Below are 21,231 nucleotides of genomic sequence, written 5' to 3'. Positions count from 1 at the left end.
TGTGAAATGAAAGCATTATGTGGCACTAGTGAGAATAGCCATGTGGAAGGTTTACACTGCTGCCAGCGTGCGCAGTCTAGAAGGTGGTGAGGAGAGGAAGAAAAGAGAGGGCCGCTTCGTGAGAATATGGAGGAGGAGGGTGAGGCGTGACCGCCTGGGGGGTACGAAGAGCGGGCTGGGAATAATACGGGGGGCTTCTCGGACATTGACAAGCTGTGCGCAGCTGTAGGATACACGGAGGGCCGCCTTGTGGTGGCACACACAGTGATGAGGAGGCACCCGGGTCATCGAGCTAAGGGAGATTGAGCAAAGGAGGCGCCCGGGAGATCAGTGGCCTGGAGCGCAGGGTGTGACAGGCGAAGACAGCTGATAATGAGTAGTCGCCTTGAAGGCGCTGCAGCAGCCAGAGGTGAAGAAAAAGGGACCACCCCATTGGGGGAATTCTACTAAAAAAAAAAAGGAAAGAGCGCGGGGCTGGTGATAAAGCGGGGTTGATGAGCAGAGACAAGGGGGTCATCTACAAGCGCAGAGCAGAGGTGATTAGCATGCAAGGGAGGAAAGATCTGAAGCCATGGGGCAAGAAAAGCTTGGAACAGCAACGTGGAAGGCCGCTAGTACCTACTGAGTTTGGGCACGTCAAAGAGCAGTGAGAGCTGAATGGTGCGTCGGTCTAACGAAGAGAGTTGTAGCACGGGGTCTGAAGGGAGGAGAAACTGATGCTGTGACATGTTGGTCGCTTATCGCCATGAAGACCTTAACACTCTCGTCATGAGCTTGCCGGCGGATAGATCAAAAGCTGGCCGCGCTACATGTGTTGGTAGTGGCTTTCGTTTGGTCTTGGGTCTCTATTAATTGTCCAAGGTTAGGAGTTTTTTTTTTCATGTAAGTTCTACCCTGTATATGACAAGGTTTTTTGGGGGCTACTATTGTGCCATGCTTTGAATAAATTTTATATAGATGCTTTTGTAATTAGCCAGGTCTGACAGGCTTCTAGCTTGGTATTGTTAAAAGACTGGATTAGAATGTATTAGTGGATGGTGACACCAGCACGGTTCTGTGCGGGTGATGAAAAATGTATGTGGAAATCTTTTGACGATTGTGCTATGCCTACATGTGTTATGTATGAGGCACTTGGATAAAGGGACAAGTGATCTATGATTTGAGTTAATCAAGCTCTTGGTTTGTGACTTGTGTGCAATCATCAAGCTATAATTGGGAATGTTTGAAGTGAATTGACACATGTACATGTCAACTGAAATTGAGATGTCACATGCCATTTGAAGAGATAAGGATTGGAAGCTACTCTCACCAGAAGTCTCGCACGGGCGGTATCGCTGGGAAAGTACGAGACTTCTGGCTATGAGAGTAGCTTCTAATCCCAGCAAAGAAACAGAAGATTTATCTCTTCAAGGGGCACCAATAGCAGAAGTTGGAACCATAATATTTACATACCAAATCTCAGCAAGACATATGAGTTGTACCAAAAACCATCATAAGCATCATGGCTCAAATATAACATTATAACTTCTTCGCCTGTCTGCTGAATTCGGGGCTTCACTCTCTCTCGCCTCTGTAGACTCACGAACCTTCCTTTACCCAAACTAAAGTAACCATTCATCATGTACACAAAAAAGGAGCACCCCCCTTGTAAGGCAAGGGACCTTATCATAGCATCAAATGTCTTCTCAGCTTGTCATAGAACAAGGTATAGCATGGTATTATCTCAATCTCTTGTCTTAGGCATACATTCAATGGGATTGTCTCCACAACTCATATAAGACGCACTCATCATCGACTCTGATGATACAAGGCTTATGGTAGGAGAACTCATCATCATCTTCGTATATCATCATCAAAGCTTCATCATCATGAAAGATCTTCACATAACATATGCTATATGTTTGTACAATATGATTGACATGCAACAACACTCACAAGACAAAAAAAATAAAACTCACAAGACATCATCAAATACAAAGGTATACATATCTTTAGCATATGCATGCCGACAGCCCATAGCATAGCTTTAGCAGAACTTGATATCTTCCACAAGAAAGATACATAGCCTCTTCATAGATTACCACTAGAAACTTCTGATATGCCTTTGCCTTTGCTCCAAGGATCATCCACATGCGGCTCTCACTTCGCCATCCACTGCTGCCGCCATCCACTGCTGCTCAGCCACCCTTCGCCTCTCTCTCACAAGGCCTGCCGAATTCCCTTGGTCCCCCCCCCCGTCTGTAGAATTCCTTAAAGAAGATTGATATAACCACATGTAGTAACCAGAGACGGCTTTTTGGGCGGTCATGTAAAGAAAGCTCTCAACATTCCCTCATATTTTGGAAGAACTGGAATGGAACCATTTCAAAAGCATTTGAGATAAATAGAGCACATTAAATCACTTTTGTTGCTGTGACAACCCACAGAAAAGGACCAGGCCCAGTGTCTCATTTCCTCATTTCTAGTGCTTCTGAAGGAAACCATACCACTTCATCATCATTTCTGTATAACTCTTGCGAAGGCCAGCTCTTTGGTGTTTTCAATAATACTTCTTGCATGTACTGCTGTGCACCCTTTTTCCACACACGACTGTGCTCCACGCTCCCCTTAGCACCTTTCTTCCACGAGGCGGCCACCTCTTTTACCAGCCTTTCCGGCTCTCTACCAGTTCTCGCTTTTATCACCAGTCAGTTCCTTGCTATACAAGGCGGCCACCAACCAGTGCTGCGCCTCTGGTCCCGCCGAATCCCAGCCGGCTATGCCCACACCAGGTGCACCTCAGAGCCCCCAGCAGCTCTTCCCCAGGGCGGTCCCCACTCTTTCACTGTCTTCCCCCTCACACCCAGCAGCAAGCCCTTGATACCCGAGGCAGCCACCTCACCCCAGCCCTCTTCAGACTCACGATCACCCGGCTCTTCTTTTTTCCAGAGCGTCGTCCTTGTTCTTCGCTCCCCTCCTGTTCGTTTTTTCTACCACCTTCTACGCCTTCGCCCTCTTTGAGATGTCTGTGCTGGCAACTACCCAAAACCCCCACGTGGCCATTAAAATTATTGGCCATGTGTATATTTTTATTTATTTTATTTCCTTTCAAAGCCTAAATGATGGCCACACTTAATGCTAAAAGAGCCCCTCCTTCCTTCACTTTCGGATCATCATGTCGCGCCCACGACCTTCCAATACCAGAGCTGCAATATCTGCTTTGAATCATCAGCATCATTATTACCAAGACACGGCCATTTCTCAATCATTTTGAACCTCAATCAAATGCCTTTATCATCTCAAGCATGATTTCTGAGCATTTTACCATCTCGTGGGGCCAAGAAAAGCTGTTAAATACTGAAGCAAATTCCAAACCTATGTACATAGGCACAGGGACTTCTGCTAGCCCCCAAGGTTCACCATAAGCATAAAAACTCCACGATTCACACCACACTCATGTAATGAGGCTTCGAGACCTGGCTCAGCTTCAGCTCGTCTTATTGAACCTCATTTACAATATGAACATATGTACATGGGCTTCATATAATACTCAAGTCATGGCACTTAATCCCATGCATCTGAATTTGTATTTAATGGCCTCACATGCATGGTTTCACACCATAGACATGCCATGGAATGACAATGTGCATCAAACTAGAGGCTATTTTCCCATTTACTCAGTTCATCTTCAAGCTCTTCCACATGCCTACTATGTGTTTGTAGGGCTATGCACCTTGCTGCTATGCTGAAAAGTCAAGGTCCCCCATTTGCCATGATTCTAAGACCATGGTTGTCCCCTCCTTATGTTTCCCAATCTGTAAAAATATAGAAAGTGGCACAATAACCAGAAAGTGTAAGCGTTAATTCTAGACATGTAGTGGAATCAGATATACCTTTCTTCTCATCAACTTGAAACTTGACTCTTCCACATTGTCAAAGCCCATGATGCTAAAGTGTTGACGCAGGTCTGCTAGGCGCCAATGCTTGCTTGCTGCCACTCGCTCAATCCATCCATTTTGCATCATCACTCACAGCTACCTCAATAGGCATACTTTCTTCTTCTGAGGCTTGAAGTGGGATCCATGTCCCGTGCTTTTGCATCCATCTTTCGTAGTGCAGACGCATGTACAAAATAGAGCGTGCCTTCAAAAACTTGAAAGACACTATAGAATCTACTACATTGCACTTGTACACATCACCTTGATGTGATCCCTCATTAACCTCCCAACCCTCTCCTAGTAATCCTTGAATGAGGTGAGACCGTACCTCCTTATAAATATACATTGTTTTTGTTTGGTGCTTTGGCATGGAATTGAACATGTGCACAAAAACATGTAAAGGACAAAACCAATTTAGCCCTACTAACCTAGATGCCTTTGAAAACTTAAGTGATGTTTTGATATCACTTTACCATCTTAAACTTTAAGCATAAGATGGTCCAAGCATCAGGTTTGGGCCATTCGGGATTGTTAAGAGGGAGGTTGGGGATCTCTTCTAGCTTGCCAAATAAACCTAGTTTTTTATCTACAAAATATGAGTGAGAAAAGAAAAAGATATTGTTCTGTACAAGATCACTTGGTCTTTGAGATACAAACATTGCCTGTCCAATGGATACATGCATAGCATAGAAAACTCGAGTGAGGCTTTGGAGTGGTTGTGCCTCAACATAATTAGAGGGAAAAATATCTGCAAAGAGACATAAGAAAATGGAGAATAATAAGAAAATTTGAAACAAAAAATCCAATATTAGCATGTTGTTGAAGCTGTGTTTATGTTTATGTTACACAGACAATTTAAAGGAAACCTTGGTCGTCGTTAGCCTTGAATGTACAGGTCTCCAAGGGTATACACATGTTGCACTGTCAATCATTCCTTCCTTCTTAGTATGCTTGATGCCTTGTAGCCACCCCTTCCAATGATGTAGCATATTCCCCAATTGACGCACTCGATGTGGTCCCTTAGAGCTTGGCTGCATGTAGACCCAAGCCCCAACCCCGAATCTTGTTGGAGCCCAAACTCCATTCCCATCTCTTGTGTTATGCAGCACAAGCTCTTCCACCTTCTCCCTAGGTCTTCTCACATTGCTGGAAGAGGCCAAGGTGGTAAGAAAAGAGAAGAAGGGAAAAGAAAAGCTTGTTTTACAACAGAGGAGTGGAGAGGAGAGAAAGTTCTGGGTTTTCAGTGCAGCAATGGAAAGCTTAAAAGAGGGTTAGAGTTTGAGAATAGGCTTCCTGAACCTAGAGTAGACTAAAGAGGAATAGAGTTTCTGCAGCAATGGAGAGGGAGAAAGCTTGAGAGAGAGAGAGAGAGAGAGGGAGATTGAGAGGGAGGGATCTTGAGAAGGAGGGAGAGCTTGAGAGGGATGGAGTTTCTGCAGCAATGGAGAGCTTAGAAAAGGAAGAAAGAGGGAGACTTGAGACTCAGGGAGCTTGACAAGGAGGGAGATCTTGAGAGGTATGGAGTTTCTACAGCAATGGAGAGCTTAGAAGAGGAAGAAAGAGATCCAAAATGGAGAGCTTAGAAGAGGAAGAAAGAGGTCCAAAATGAGCTTTCCAAACCTAGAGTATGGAGTTTCTACAGCAATGGAGAGGTTAGAAGAGGAAGAAAGAGGTCCAAAATGAGCTTTCCAAACCTAGAGTATGTTGGGGAGAAGTTTGAGAGGGAAAACACACTTTTGGGAAAAAAATAAATTTTTTTAATTTTTAGGGTTTTTAATCTGCGCGATTTTAGGTGGGGGGACCTCTAAGTTTTGGGAAAAAATTAAAAAATTAAAAATTTTTAGGGTTTTTAATCTGCGTGATTCTAGGTGGGGGGACCTCTAAGTTTGGGCCCAAGAGGTCGGGGGACAAGAGTAGTAATTAGGCCCCATTAGCAAACGAAAGCCTAGGCCCCCTAGGGTCAAAGAAGTAAAAAATGTGCACCCAGCCCTCTTCCTATTGGTCCATTCCTAATCAAAAGTTAATCCAAGAGGCCCTCTTTGGGTCCAAAAAATTCCTAGTAGTGAGAGAGATATACTTACAAAAAAACATCCTAATTAAGCATAAATGTAAACTTTTTGTGATTAAATTCTTTGGAGAGCTTCATTTGCATTGAAAAACCATTCATTTGAATACTTCTCAAGCTTGAGAGGGATTGAGAAGTGAAAAACATTTAGAAGATTAAAGAAAAAACCATAAAGTCACATTTTATCTCTTATTTTGCTTACTTCTCTAATCTTAGAAGAAGCCCCCAACCAATCAATTGGTTAGTATGTTGAGAGGAAATCTCCAAGGAAGGTTGAAGAGAGAGAGAGAGAGAAGCTCCAATCTCTCCAATTTGTAGAGGATTTTTAGGGGGTAATAGAAAATATACTTGTTTTAAGGTAATACTGGCATGGTCTAGTTCACACATGAGAATACAAAAGAATGAGGGTCCATTTAAAGGTGAGGAAGGCCACTAATTGAGACCAACTAAGTTCTAGAATTTTTGAGATTCAATTTGGCTGAATTTGGACAAGATTTAGACCAGTTTGTCTCCCTTTGTGATTTGGTTTGATCCAGGAGAGAGGAGAGATAAAAATATCTTAATATTTTTGAATTTAAAACTCATTCACATGTGTGAAATAGGTGCCTCCTTGAACTCTCCCCCTTTCCTTACCAAGGTGTCAAAATTGTATGATTACTCCAAAATATCCTTTTTTTTAGTAATATCTCATAGTTTTTAACTAATAAACCTTGTTCTCACTCAACTCTTCATCTTATATGGGCATTTACTCATTTTTGGGTATTTTCTTTTATTCATTGGATTTATCTCATCCCAACACTTGGATTAATCTTATTGGTCCATTGAAACCTGAATTGGACCATAATCCAAAAATTTCAAAAAATCTTGACCCTTAGGCTTAGGTCTTTTAAATCATTTTTAATTGATTCCTAATGCACCTTAGAAAATTTATTTTGATTTTTTGTTTCAAGGAAATATATTTTTGATATTTATAGAATTTAGATATCCAAAAATATCTCAATGTTGAATTACCACTCTCTAGTATTTTTCTTCTCTCTAGGTAAAAACAAGAAAAAATAATATTTTCCTGTATTAAAAAATAGGGAATGATTACAGGGAATTGAAGTAATTTAGATGAGGAGGAATCTTACATCCTCTCCCACTTGAAAAATGCGAGATGTCCTCATCTCGCAAAGTAGGGGTAATCTTTCGCCAACTCTTCTTCTTTCTCCCAGGTGGCGTCTTCAAGAGGGAAGAACTTTCACTTTACTAAAAATTCTTTGAGGACTCTGCTCCTGAGAATCTTCTTCTGAACATCAAGGATTTTCTCAGATTGGAGTACCATTTGGCCTTGAGTCGGAGAGATCAATTGTTCATCATCAAGCATGTGACTCGGGCTGGGTACATATTTCTTGAGCAAACTGACATGGAATACATTATGTACCTTGAGATGGGGAGGCAGAAGAAGTTTATAGGCTAGATTGTCCACTTTCTTTATAACAGCATATGGCCCACAGTATCTGAAAAGATGCAAGGGAGAAGAGAGCTTGAGCTCTTGCAAGCACACACACACTCACAAAACCCTAAAAGGGAACACACAAGGTGAGAGGCTGAAAATCTTATTCTTCTTCACTCAACACTCAACACACCATGTACAAAGATAAGATTACCCACATATGAAAAGGTACTCAACCAAATACATACTAGGGTTCTCTATAGTGTGAACCCAACTAAATGAGCTGGTGCTACAACTATTCGAGTCTCTAGAATAGCTGTTGTGAGGTGAAAAAAAGAAAAAAAAGACCACTGCCTCTATAGCCCTTCACCTCCCAAACTTGGAAAATACTAACACAACGGGGGCACCACCAGCACCGGCTGGAACACTTTTCACTGTTCACCACACCACCCACGCCAGACAGACAGCACAAAACAGGGGTACCATAGACTGTTGAGATATCGAGCTCGTCTAGTGAGGCGGTGGACACTGATGACCCGCCTGGGGGATAGGCCCCACATTTACACCACTGGCATGGTTGGTGAGATATGCGGAGATATGCGGCCAGTGGGATGACAGGCTGTGTGACAGCCACTCTAGAGACTGGCATAGTTATAGCGCCAGCTCATTTAGTCGGGTTCACACTATAGAGAACCCGTGTATGTATTGGTTGAGTACCTTTCATATTATGTGTACTCTTATCTTGTATATGGTGTGTTGAGTGTTGAGTAGAGAAGAAGAAGATTTTCAGCCTCTCACCTTGTGTGTTCTCTATTAGGGTTTGTGAGTGTGTGTGTGTGTGTGCTTGTAAGAGCTCAAGCTCTCTTCCCCCCTGCATCTTTTCATGGTATCAGAGCCTGGTTCGTGCTAAGGGCTGAGCTGCAAGCAAGAGAACCACAGGAAGCGGTACGAGGGTAAGAGCTTCAACTACTCTTCCCTATTGTGTTGGTGACTACACCCTTGTCGGGAGCTCTACGGGAGGCACCGGCAACGATCTCTGATTGAGGAGCTTTCTTCGTGGGAGTAAAGCTATAGGGCAGCTATTCAGTCCTTTGGACTCAACTCTTAGGGCCGAAAACGCGTTTCGGGCGCGTCTGGACCTCCGTTTTTCAGAAAGCAGGTGATTTCGAGCACTGCGGGTAAGTCATCGATTCTCTGCAGAACTCTGTTTTAAGAACTGCAAGAAGACAGATTGACTGTGCAGACACTGTGGGTGCTGCAAAGAGGTCTACAGTTGCCATTGGGTGTATGTATGCACATTGAAGTCACTGGTTGTGACATTTGAGTACTACAGTACCGCTGTGCAGAAAATACTGCAGGTTGTGCAGAAAAAACCAGAGTGCAGTTTCTGGTGAAATTGTGTGTTTGGCAAGATGTCTAATGATGGCATAACACAGATTGTGGCTGAGAAGCTGGATAAGAATAACTTCCATGCTTGGAGGTTCAGGTTGACAAATTTCCTAATGGGAAAAGGCTATTGGGACTACATAGAAGGTGAGCATGAAGAGGCACCGGAGATACCGGATATAAATCCGACTGCTGCAGATGTGAAAGAGTTTAAAGACTGGAACCAAGGAGCCAGGAAAGTAATGTATTGGCTTTCCATTAGTATACAGGACACCATGATTGGGCACATTCAGGATGCCAAGACCCCCAAGGAGGCGTGGGACACCTTGGTAAAGCTCTATGAAACAAATACCAAGGCACGTAAGATACAGTTGAAGAATGAACTTCATACTGTGGAGAAAAAGAGCATGTCTGTGAATGACTATGCGTTGAAGATAAAGGGTATTGTTGTGAGATCCCCCTCTTCCCACCGAGTAACGGATTCGGGTACTAGCAGCGGAAGTAGCACTTCTCGCACGGGACAAGGGTCCCACATTCGGGGCCTCGTCCACGGATATCCGGACAAAAGACTAATCCGTCGGTTTTTCCAAAACCAGACCCGGAAAAACTTCCCTTATCCGGAAAGCACGGGCGATTCCACCAGGATAATTTTTACTCTAACGTAGTCAAAACTCTTACTGATCAAACAGATCCGACTGCATCTATAAAGATACTTGGTCAGATCAAGGAAGAAACTTGCACTTGGATCATTGGGATCAACGCTTTTTTCCCCACCAAGGAGGCACAGCCGTTGATTCCTATCCATAGAACAATTACTATCCGGGATTTACTTTATCTATCGTAATAACAGAAATTGAGTCTCGATTTACGGATCCATCAGTCCAGCCTAACCCCATCCGATCCCATGGGTTAGCCAACTGCCCAACCACTGTAGTGATGGGATCCAATTTGGAATTTGGTTAGGTTTTGTCTCGGGTACCAAGGAAAAGAGTTCCAAGGCCCCCTAGCCGGAATTTCATGCAAACATAAAACTAGCCACACCACTTACACACCCAATATGAAAATTGCCTTTTTCTTAGCATCAGCTAACTTTAAAACAATCCTTTAATGAAACCATAGTACCACTGATCACAATCTCCCAAATTATCCAGTTGATTCATAATTTCCCATCATTCCTTCATCAGAGTATCTATGGCATCATTGGCAACTAGAACGCTCACCACCTGTCCACACAGGGGCCGTTTCAATAGTTCCTAGCCCATAATACTCAACAATATAATCACTTATCAAGATGGACTCTCGTTGAAGATCAGCAAGATCAACCAACAGATCCATATAAAAGAGCCATGGACTCATCCGTTGAGGACCAGCAAGGTCAGTCAACCAGATCCATGCCCGTTTCCAGAAAACAACTCTTACTCCTTGTTCCAATATCTTCCTCGACGCACGCGTGGGTATCCTAGGCGACCCAGAGCCCGAGCACCATATGGTCAGCACCCTCTAGGATCCTTCGCAGGTGACCTAGCGCTTCACTCATAGGCCGCTTCCTTGGTCCCTCATCCACCGTACCGGAAGCTCACCATTTTAATCGAACCGAGGCTGGTCAAGACCTCGGTCGACCTTGCTACGCGAGACGTCCTCCATTGACTCTCCGTCAGCAGTTGCAACTTTATCAGTTAGGTCTCCACGACCTTAATCACAAGACGGTCAAAATGCTTCCCCAGCATTCTTGACATAAAACAGCCATTTACAAACAGCATTTACAAATAGTTTACAAATACAGTTTCTATATTAACTCTCATTTTTCCACATTATCCCTCATTAATCCACATTACTTATTCCACATTCCATGTATATGTGTACTCATCCAATCACCTCCTTTTCCATCTCTTCACTTCAGATTCCTTCACATCACATATCATATATTCACATCCATATCCACATCCATACATCCACATCCACATCCACATTCACATCCATACATCCACATCTACATGCTTATCTCCATTTTCACATCCTCATTTATACATCCACATCCCATATCCACATTCATACATACACATCCATATCCACATCCACATCCACATCCACATTCACATCCACGCATCCACATCTACATGCTTACCTCCATTTTCACATCCTCATTTATACATCCACATCCCATATCCACATTCATACATACACATCCATACATCCACATCTACATCCACATACATACATACATCCACATCCACATTCCACATTCACATCTATACATCCACATCTACATTCACATTCACATACATCCACATCCACATTCCCATACATCCACATCTATACATCCACATTCCACATTCACATCTACATTCACATTCACATACATGCATCCACTTCTACATGCTTACCTCCATTTTCACATCCTCATTTATACATCCACATCCCATATCCACATTCATACATACACATCCATACATCCACATCTACATCCACATACATACATACATCCACATCCACATTCCACATTCACATCTATACATCCACATCTACATTCACATTCACATACATCCACATCCACATTCCCATACATCCACATCTATACATCCACATTCCACATTCACATCTACATTCACATTCACATACATCCACATCTACCTCTATGCATATACATCTTCATGCATATATCCATTTTCATGTTCATACATCCACACTCCCATCTCCATATCCACACATCCACATACATACATCCATTTTCACATTCCCATTTATATAACCCCATATACCTTCACATCTAATCTTTTACATCACATCCATTCTCGCCCTATCACAACCCATATACATCTTATCCTATCACATACACTTCTTACCTCATCCCCCCATACACATCTTAATTCATCTTATCACATCCTAACTTATTTCATAAGCATCTTATCACCTCTTATCACATCCTATCACTTTCCATACGCATCTATCAATTCTTATCACATCTCATACACCTCTTATCACATCTTATCACATCTCATATCTTTTTTTTTTTAAAAGAGAATTCTTTTATTTGATATAAGATTTCTCTACACATTTATTTATACATAAATTCCATTTAAGGAGACTAACACTTTCGAAATTAAAATCAATCTTTTATGCATCTTCTTATGCATGATTTCAATTTGGTAGGGAATTATACTTTTAGAATAAAAGAATTTCTCTTATGCATCTAAGTTAAGCATAAAATCCATTTATGAGGAAAATCATACTTTTAGTATAAAAAGAATATCTTTTATGCATACCTATATGCATGAAATCCAATATGATAAAAGTAACACTTTTGATATAAAAATTTTTCCTTTATGCATACTTCTATGCATGAAAATTAAAAATGATAAAAGTAACACTTTTGATATAAAAATTTTCCTTTATGCATACTTCTATGCATGAAAATTAAAAATGATAAAAGTAACACTTTTGATATAAAAATTTTCTTTTATGCATACTTTTATGTATGAAATAAAAATGATAAAAGTAACACTTTTGATATAAAAATTTATCCATTATGCATACTTCTATGCATGAAAATAAAAATGGTAAAAATAACACTTTTGATATAAAAATTTATCCTTTATGCATACTTCTATGCATGAAAGTAAAAATGATAAAAGTAACACTTTTGATATAAAAATTTATCCATTATGCATACTTCTATGCATGAAAATAAAAATGGTAAAAATAACACTTTTGATATAAAATTTTATCCTTTATACATAATATTAAAATTCAATTTCTCCATGATTATAATGAAATTCTTTCAATTAATCTAGGATGATGATTCCTAGAATATGGTAGGAAGTCCTCTTTTTATGCTTTGAATGAAAAAATTTTATGCATAATTTTTATAAAAATTTTGCCATAGCTCCGCTGCTATGACTGATAAATCTCAATTTTTCTAAGGGATAAAGCTTATCATTAAGGAAATAATTAAAATGATTCTCTAATTGGATCCTTAATCCATAATGGATTGAATCATCAATATACATAAACTAAAAGCATAAGAAAAAGCCATTAATTTGGCCTCAAGCATAGCTTAATCTTGGGTTAAGGAAAAGCTTTATGAAAAGCTTGATTTGGATTGAGAATGGGTCATGAGTATGACCATTTCTTGAGTGAGAGAGAGAATTTACATAAGAATCATTAGAATTTAAACATAAATAAAAATTAACTTCAATAGCATTTATTAAATTATGTAACTCTTCACTACTATTCAAACTTCAATAGCATTTAAAAAAAACCATACCAATTAAACTTCTCAAGCTTGAGAGGGGTTGAGAAGAGAGAAACATTGAGAAATTATAGAAAGATGAATATTCACTAATTACCTTACAACTTGCTTGATTCTTTGTTCACGGTAGAGGCCCCCAACCAATCAATTGGTTAAGTATGTTGATGGAGCCACTAATGGGGATTGAAGAAAGAGGGAAGCTCCAAAAACTAGTGAATTATTAAATGAATTCACAGTTCTTGGCTTAGGTGGAGTAGAGTAACGATGCATAAACACTATATATTTTTCAACAAGGGTGAGGCTTCTATTTATAGGAAAAATTGAGCTCTTAACCAAACAAACTGATTCTAGAATTTTCTAAATCAGTTTGGTCAATATTTGACCATTTTTAGGTCAGTTAAGCTAACTTTTTGGAACTAGACTTGAATGAGGAGAGAGGAGAGATGAAATATCTCAATTTTTATGAGTTTAAAACTCATTCAAGCATGTGAAATATGCACCTCCTTTAAAGAACTCCCCTTCCTTACATATGTCATATTTTTAATATTGCTCATAGTTTTTTACTAATAAACCTTGTACATTTTCAACTCTTCATCTTATGTGAAATATGCACCTCCTTTAAAGAACTCCCCTTCCTTACATATGTCATACTTTTAATATTGCTCATAATTTTTTACTAATAAACCTTGTACATTTTCAACTCTTCATCTTATGTGAAATATGCACCTCCTTTAAAGAACTCCTCTTCCTTACATATGTCATACTTTTAATATTGCTCATAATTTTTTACTAATAAACCTTGTACATTTTCAACTCTTCATCTTATGTGAGTATTTACTCATTTTTGGGTATCTTCTTTTTCAAATTGGATTTATCTCCTCCCTACACATGGATTGATGCTATTGGTCCATAGGAACCTTAATTGGACCATAATCCAAAAATTTCTGAAAATCTAGACCCTTAGACTAAGGTCCTTTATACACATTTCCAATTAATTCCAATTGCACATTGGAAAGTTCTTTTTGAATTTCTGTTTCAGGGAAACTTATTTTAATAAGATGAGATAATTTTCTATCCAAAAATATTAAAAATCTGAATATTCTCTCTCTAGAATATTTTTCTCTCTCTAGGCTAAAACAGATAGAAACAAGGTCTTTATATTTCTGAAGAGGGTTGATTACAGGGGAAGATACTAGACATCAAAAAGGGGTTGGGGGAGGAATCTTACATTCTACCCCACTTAAAAAACGCGAGATGTCCTCATCTCGCAACTTGTGATAATTTCGCAAGATTCACGAATATGAGACTTAGAGAAAAATTTTAATCAAGATTAACCACCAAGATAAGTCTTAAAGAGAGCAAGATTCAAAATACGAACAAGATTTAAACTTTATTCATTCTCGGAACTTATACAGTAAAGATAGAGGAACTCTTTACACTTCCATAAGCCCGTCCATCATATGGTCACAAAAGCAGTCCTCACAAGCTGCACAAGTATAAGGTAACTCATCTATGGGAATGATTCTGTGGGTTATTGCTGCGCCTATCTCAGTGGTATGAGGTGTTCTAACAAAAGGACCTCTGAGAGGCAAGCCAAAAACGGGGTAAAGGCATATCTTCTCATGAGGAAGAAAACACGCCAGTAAGAAGACCCGCTCAGAAAACCCAGGATGTCTTGATCTCATGACGCAGTAGTATCGGGGACCCAAACCCAAAGCTTCAATAACCATGGCCAAGCGGACATTGTTACGGAAGTGCTGCTGACCCCAGGGTGTTACCCTAGTTATGTCTTGATAGGTCCGCCATTTGGTCTGCGCTACAGAAGTTCCCAAGTGAGGGAAAAGTGAGCGCTCATACTGTTCTATAAAATCCTTCTTCACAGACTCACTTGCGTCTTGAAGGTGAGGAATCATTATGGATAAAACTAATTCTTGTTGCCAAGCCATGAAGGAGATTAGGAAGAAAGGAGATCGATGGGAGTAAGATTACTGTGAGCGACAAGTAAAAGTTACGACTTATATAAAGGAAGGAGCTAGCGTAACTTAGAAGCCAACGGTAGCTTGCCACTGAAGTTTTACCGTCTTTCCATGATTTGGGTTTGGCACAATTTTCTATAGAAGGCATTAAGAACTTTGAGATGAGGAGATAAAAGAAGCTCGTAAGCTAAGTCACTTACTTTCTTTGAAGTCAGATAAGGCTCACAATATCTGGGGGATAACTTCTTAAACTCCCCAATAGATAAAGAACTTCTTTTGTGCCGTATTCGAATGAAGACCAAAACCTTGGTATCCAAAACACCGATTTTCACTTCTGAACTCATTGTTCTGAATCCTTAAAACAGCGTGACTCCTGAGAAGTATTCTAGGGAAAGGGTCTTCCTTTTTTTAAACAGAATCTTTCTTTTATTTTTGAGAGGGAATAATTTTAAGATCAAAAAGGGAGATTCTTACTCCTGTATGCCTCGAAGGCTGGGGAGGAATCTTACATTCTACCCCACTTAAAAAAGTGTGAGATGTCCTCATCTCGCCAAGTAGAGGACAACTCTTTTTCTTAAGATCCAATTTATTCTAGGGTTCCTTATATTCTGGTCAACCCAACAGAATACGGGGATAAATATCCCTTATATAGAACTCATCATTAAATAAATTCATTTCAGATCATATCATTCATATCTTTAACACGATAATGGTCCATCAGATCGAAATTTTTTCTTTCTGAACATTCCTCCACTACGGGAATTTCAGTCAAGCAAGTTTTCAATTTGTCATCCCTTAACTTGATATACCGAGTCAAGTGTTAACAGTAGTACTTTGATAGCACAATCCACTAATCTCATAGTGATTTGTTGAAATCATTATCATCATTTATCATTACAGGGACTCGTCCCATTCATCCTCATTGCGGTTTTGCTCAAGTTATTATATTTCAACTAAATTTCAAAAATCATCATTTTTCAATCAGAATCCCAATCAATTCATCAGTTCCCAAACAGAATTAAAAATCATATCAACCACATTCAAATTCATCATCTGGATAGCATTAACGCTTATAATTTCAAGTCTTAGATTTACTCGTATATACTGTCAGTAAAGAGCTGCAGTTATACTCTCGGTATATACGGATAGTCACGGCCCTTGGAATTATAAGGTAAATACCATCATGTCTAGGCCTCAAGCAAGCCAAGGATTCTATATAATTGCGGTACTTCCATCTGAAGACCCAATTACCAAATTACGAATTTCAATTTGAATATCAAATTGTATGAATTATATCACACAACTACAACCTTTTTGTGTTTCTTGATAAATTTCTGACCTATTTGTCTTCTCAATTGATCTTTATTAACCTGGCTCTGATACCAACTGTGAGATCCCCCTCTTCCCACCGAGTAACGGATTCGGGTACTAGCAGCGGAAGTAGCACTTCTCGCACGGGACAGGGGTCCCACATTCGGGGCCTCGTCCACGGATATCCGGACAAAAGACTAATCCGTCGGTTTTTCCAAAACCAGACCCGGAAAAACTTCCCTTATCCGGAAAGCATGGGCGATTCCACCAGGATAATTTTTACTCTAACGTAGTCAAAACTCTTACTGATCAAACAGATCCGACTGCATCTATAAAGATACTTGGTCAGATCAAGGAAGAAACTTGCACTTGGATCATTGGGATCAACGCTTTTTTCCCCACCAAGGAGGCACAGCCGTTGATTCCTATCCATAGAACAATTACTATCCGGGATTTACTTTATCTATCGTAATAACAGAAATTGAGTCTCGATTTACGGATCCATCAGTCCAGCCTAACCCCATCCGATCCCATGGGTTAGCCAACCGCCCAACCACTGTAGTGATGGGATCCAATTTGGAATTTGGTTAGGTTTTGTCTCGGGTACCAAGGAAAAGAGTTCCAAGGCCCCCTAGCCGGAATTTCATGCAAACATAAAACTAGCCACACCACTTACACACCCAATATGAAAATTGCCTTTTTCTTAGCATCAGCTAACTTTAAAACAATCCTTTAATGAAACCATAGTACCACTGATCACAATCTCCCAAATTATCCAGTTGATTCATAATTTCCCATCATTCCTTCGTCAGAGTATCTATGGCATCATTGGCAACTAGAACGCTCACCACCTGTCCACACAGGGGCCGTTTCAATAGTTCCTAGCCCATAATACTCAACAATATAATCACTTATCAAGATGGACTCTCGTTGAAGATCAGCAAGATCAACCAACAGATCCATATAAAAGAGCCATGGACTCATCCGTTGAGGACCAGCAAGGTCAGTCAACCAGATCCATGCCCGTTTCCAGAAAACAACTCTTACTCCTTGTTCCAATATCTTCCTCGACGCACGCGTGGGTATCCTAGGCGACCCAGAGCCCGAGCACCATATGGTCAGCACCCTCTAGGATCCTTCGCAGGTGACCTAGCGCTTCACTCATAGGCCGCTTCCTTGGTCCCTCATCCACCGTACCGGAAGCTCACCATTTTAATCGAACCGAGGCTGGTCAAGACCTCGGTCGACCTTGCTACGCGAGACGTCCTCCATTGACTCTCCGTCAGCAGTTGCAACTTTATCAGTTAGGTCTCCACGACCTTAATCACAAGACGGTCAAAATGCTTCCCCAGCATTCTTGACATAAAACAGCCATTTACAAACAGCATTTACAAATAGTTTACAAATACAGTTTCTATATTAACTCTCATTTTTCCACATTATCCCTCATTAATCCACATTACTTATTCCACATTCCATGTATATGTGTACTCATCCAATCACCTCCTTTTCCATCTCTTCACTTCAGATTCCTTCACATCACATATCATATATTCACATCCATATCCACATCCATACATCCACATCCACATCCACATTCACATCCATACATCCACATCTACATGCTTATCTCCATTTTCACATCCTCATTTATACATCCACATCCCATATCCACATTCATACATACACATCCATATCCACATCCACATCCACATCCACATTCACATCCACGCATCCACATCTACATGCTTACCTCCATTTTCACATCCTCATTTATACATCCACATCCCATATCCACATTCATACATACACATCCATACATCCACATCTACATCCACATACATACATACATCCACATCCACATTCCACATTCACATCTATACATCCACATCTACATTCACATTCACATACATCCACATCCACATTCCCATACATCCACATCTATACATCCACATTCCACATTCACATCTACATTCACATTCACATACATGCATCCACTTCTACATGCTTACCTCCATTTTCACATCCTCATTTATACATCCACATCCCATATCCACATTCATACATACACATCCATACATCCACATCTACATCCACATACATACATACATCCACATCCACATTCCACATTCACATCTATACATCCACATCTACATTCACATTCACATACATCCACATCCACATTCCCATACATCCACATCTATACATCCACATTCCACATTCACATCTACATTCACATTCACATACATCCACATCTACCTCTATGCATATACATCTTCATGCATATATCCATTTTCATGTTCATACATCCACACTCCCATCTCCATATCCACACATCCACATACATACATCCATTTTCACATTCCCATTTATATAACCCCATATACCTTCACATCTAATCTTTTACATCACATCCATTCTCGCCCTATCACAACCCATATACATCTTATCCTATCACATACACTTCTTACCTCATCCCCCCATACACATCTTAATTCATCTTATCACATCCTAACTTATTTCATAAGCATCTTATCACCTCTTATCACATCCTATCACTTTCCATACGCATCTATCAATTCTTATCACATCTCATACACCTCTTATCACATCTTATCACATCTCATATCTTTTTTTTTTTAAAAAGAGAATTCTTTTATTTGATATAAGATTTCTCTACACATTTATTTATACATAAATTCCATTTAAGGAGACTAACACTTTCGAAATTAAAATCAATCTTTTATGCATCTTCTTATGCATGATTTCAATTTGGTAGGGAATTATACTTTTAGAATAAAAGAATTTCTCTTATGCATCTAAGTTAAGCATAAAATCCATTTATGAGGAAAATCATACTTTTAGTATAAAAAGAATATCTTTTATGCATACCTATATGCATGAAATCCAATATGATAAAAGTAACACTTTTGATATAAAAATTTTTCCTTTATGCATACTTCTATGCATGAAAATTAAAAATGATAAAAGTAACACTTTTGATATAAAAATTTTCCTTTATGCATACTTCTATGCATGAAAATTAAAAATGATAAAAGTAACACTTTTGATATAAAAATTTTCTTTTATGCATACTTTTATGTATGAAATAAAAATGATAAAAGTAACACTTTTGATATAAAAATTTATCCATTATGCATACTTCTATGCATGAAAATAAAAATGGTAAAAATAACACTTTTGATATAAAAATTTATCCTTTATGCATACTTCTATGCATGAAAGTAAAAATGATAAAAGTAACACTTTTGATATAAAAATTTATCCATTATGCATACTTCTATGCATGAAAATAAAAATGGTAAAAATAACACTTTTGATATAAAATTTTATCCTTTATACATAATATTAAAATTTAATTTCTCCATGATTATAATGAAATTCTTTCAATTAATCTAGGATGATGATTCCTAGAATATGGTAGGAAGTCCTCTTTTTATGCTTTGAATGAAAAAATTTTATGCATAATTTTTATAAAAATTTTGCCATAGCTCCGCTGCTATGACTGATAAATCTCAATTTTTCTAAGGGATAAAGCTTATCATTAAGGAAATAATTAAAATGATTCTCTAATTGGATCCTTAATCCATAATGGATTGAATCATCAATATACATAAACTAAAAGCATAAGAAAAAGCCATTAATTTGGCCTCAAGCATAGCTTAATCTTGGGTTAAGGAAAAGCTTTATGAAAAGCTTGATTTGGATTGAGAATGGGTCATGAGTATGACCATTTCTTGAGTGAGAGAGAGAATTTACATAAGAATCATTAGAATTTAAACATAAATGAAAATTAACTTCAATAGCATTTATTAAATTATGTAACTCTTCACTACTATTCAAACTTCAATAGCATTTAAAAAAAACCATACCAATTAAACTTCTCAAGCTTGAGAGGGGTTGAGAAGAGAGAAACATTGAGAAATTATAGAAAGATGAATATTCACTAATTACCTTACAACTTGCTTGATTCTTTGTTCACGGTAGAGGCCCCCAACCAATCAATTGGTTAAGTATGTTGATGGAGCCACTAATGGGGATTGAAGAAAGAGGGAAGCTCCAAAAACTAGTGAATTATTAAATGAATTCACAGTTCTTGGCTTAGGTGGAGTAGAGTAACGATGCATAAACACTATATATTTTTCAACAAGGGTGAGGCTTCTATTTATAGGAAAAATTGAGCTCTTAACCAAACAAACTGATTCTAGAATTTTCTAAATCAGTTTGGTCAATATTTGACCATTTTTAGGTCAGTTAAGCTAACTTTTTGGAACTAGACTTGAATGAGGAGAGAGGAGAGATGAAATATCTCAATTTTTATGAGTTTAAAACTCATTCAAGCATGTGAAATATGCACCTCCTTTAAAGAACTCCCCTTCCTTACATATGTCATATTTTTAATATTGCTCATAGTTTTTTACTAATAAACCTTGTACATTTTCAACTCTTCATCTTATGTGAAATATGCACCTCCTTTAAAGAACTCCCCTTCCTTACATATGTCATACTTTTAATATTGCTCATAATTTTTTACTAATAAACCTTGTACATTTTCAACTCTTCATCTTATGTGAAATATGCACCTCCTTTAAAGAACTCCTCTTCCTTACATATGTCATACTTTTAATATTGCTCATAATTTTTTACTAATAAACCTTGTACATTTTCAACTCTTCATCTTATGTGAGTATTTACTCATTTTTGGGTATCTTCTTTTTCAAATTGGATTTATCTCCTCCCTACACATGGATTGATGCTATTGGTCCATAGGAACCTTAATTGGACCATAATCCAAAAATTTCTGAAAATCTAGACCCTTAGACTAAGGTCCTTTATACACATTTCCAATTAATTCCAATTGCACATTGGAA

The sequence above is a fragment of the Cibotium barometz genome, chromosome 46 (assembly GCF_041138505.1).
Source record: "Cibotium barometz isolate CiBa-2024 chromosome 46, ASM4113850v1, whole genome shotgun sequence".
Lineage (NCBI taxonomy): Eukaryota > Viridiplantae > Streptophyta > Polypodiopsida > Cyatheales > Cibotiaceae > Cibotium > Cibotium barometz.
The sequence above is the reverse complement of the archived record's forward strand: the minus strand, read 5'-3'. Positions refer to the sequence as shown.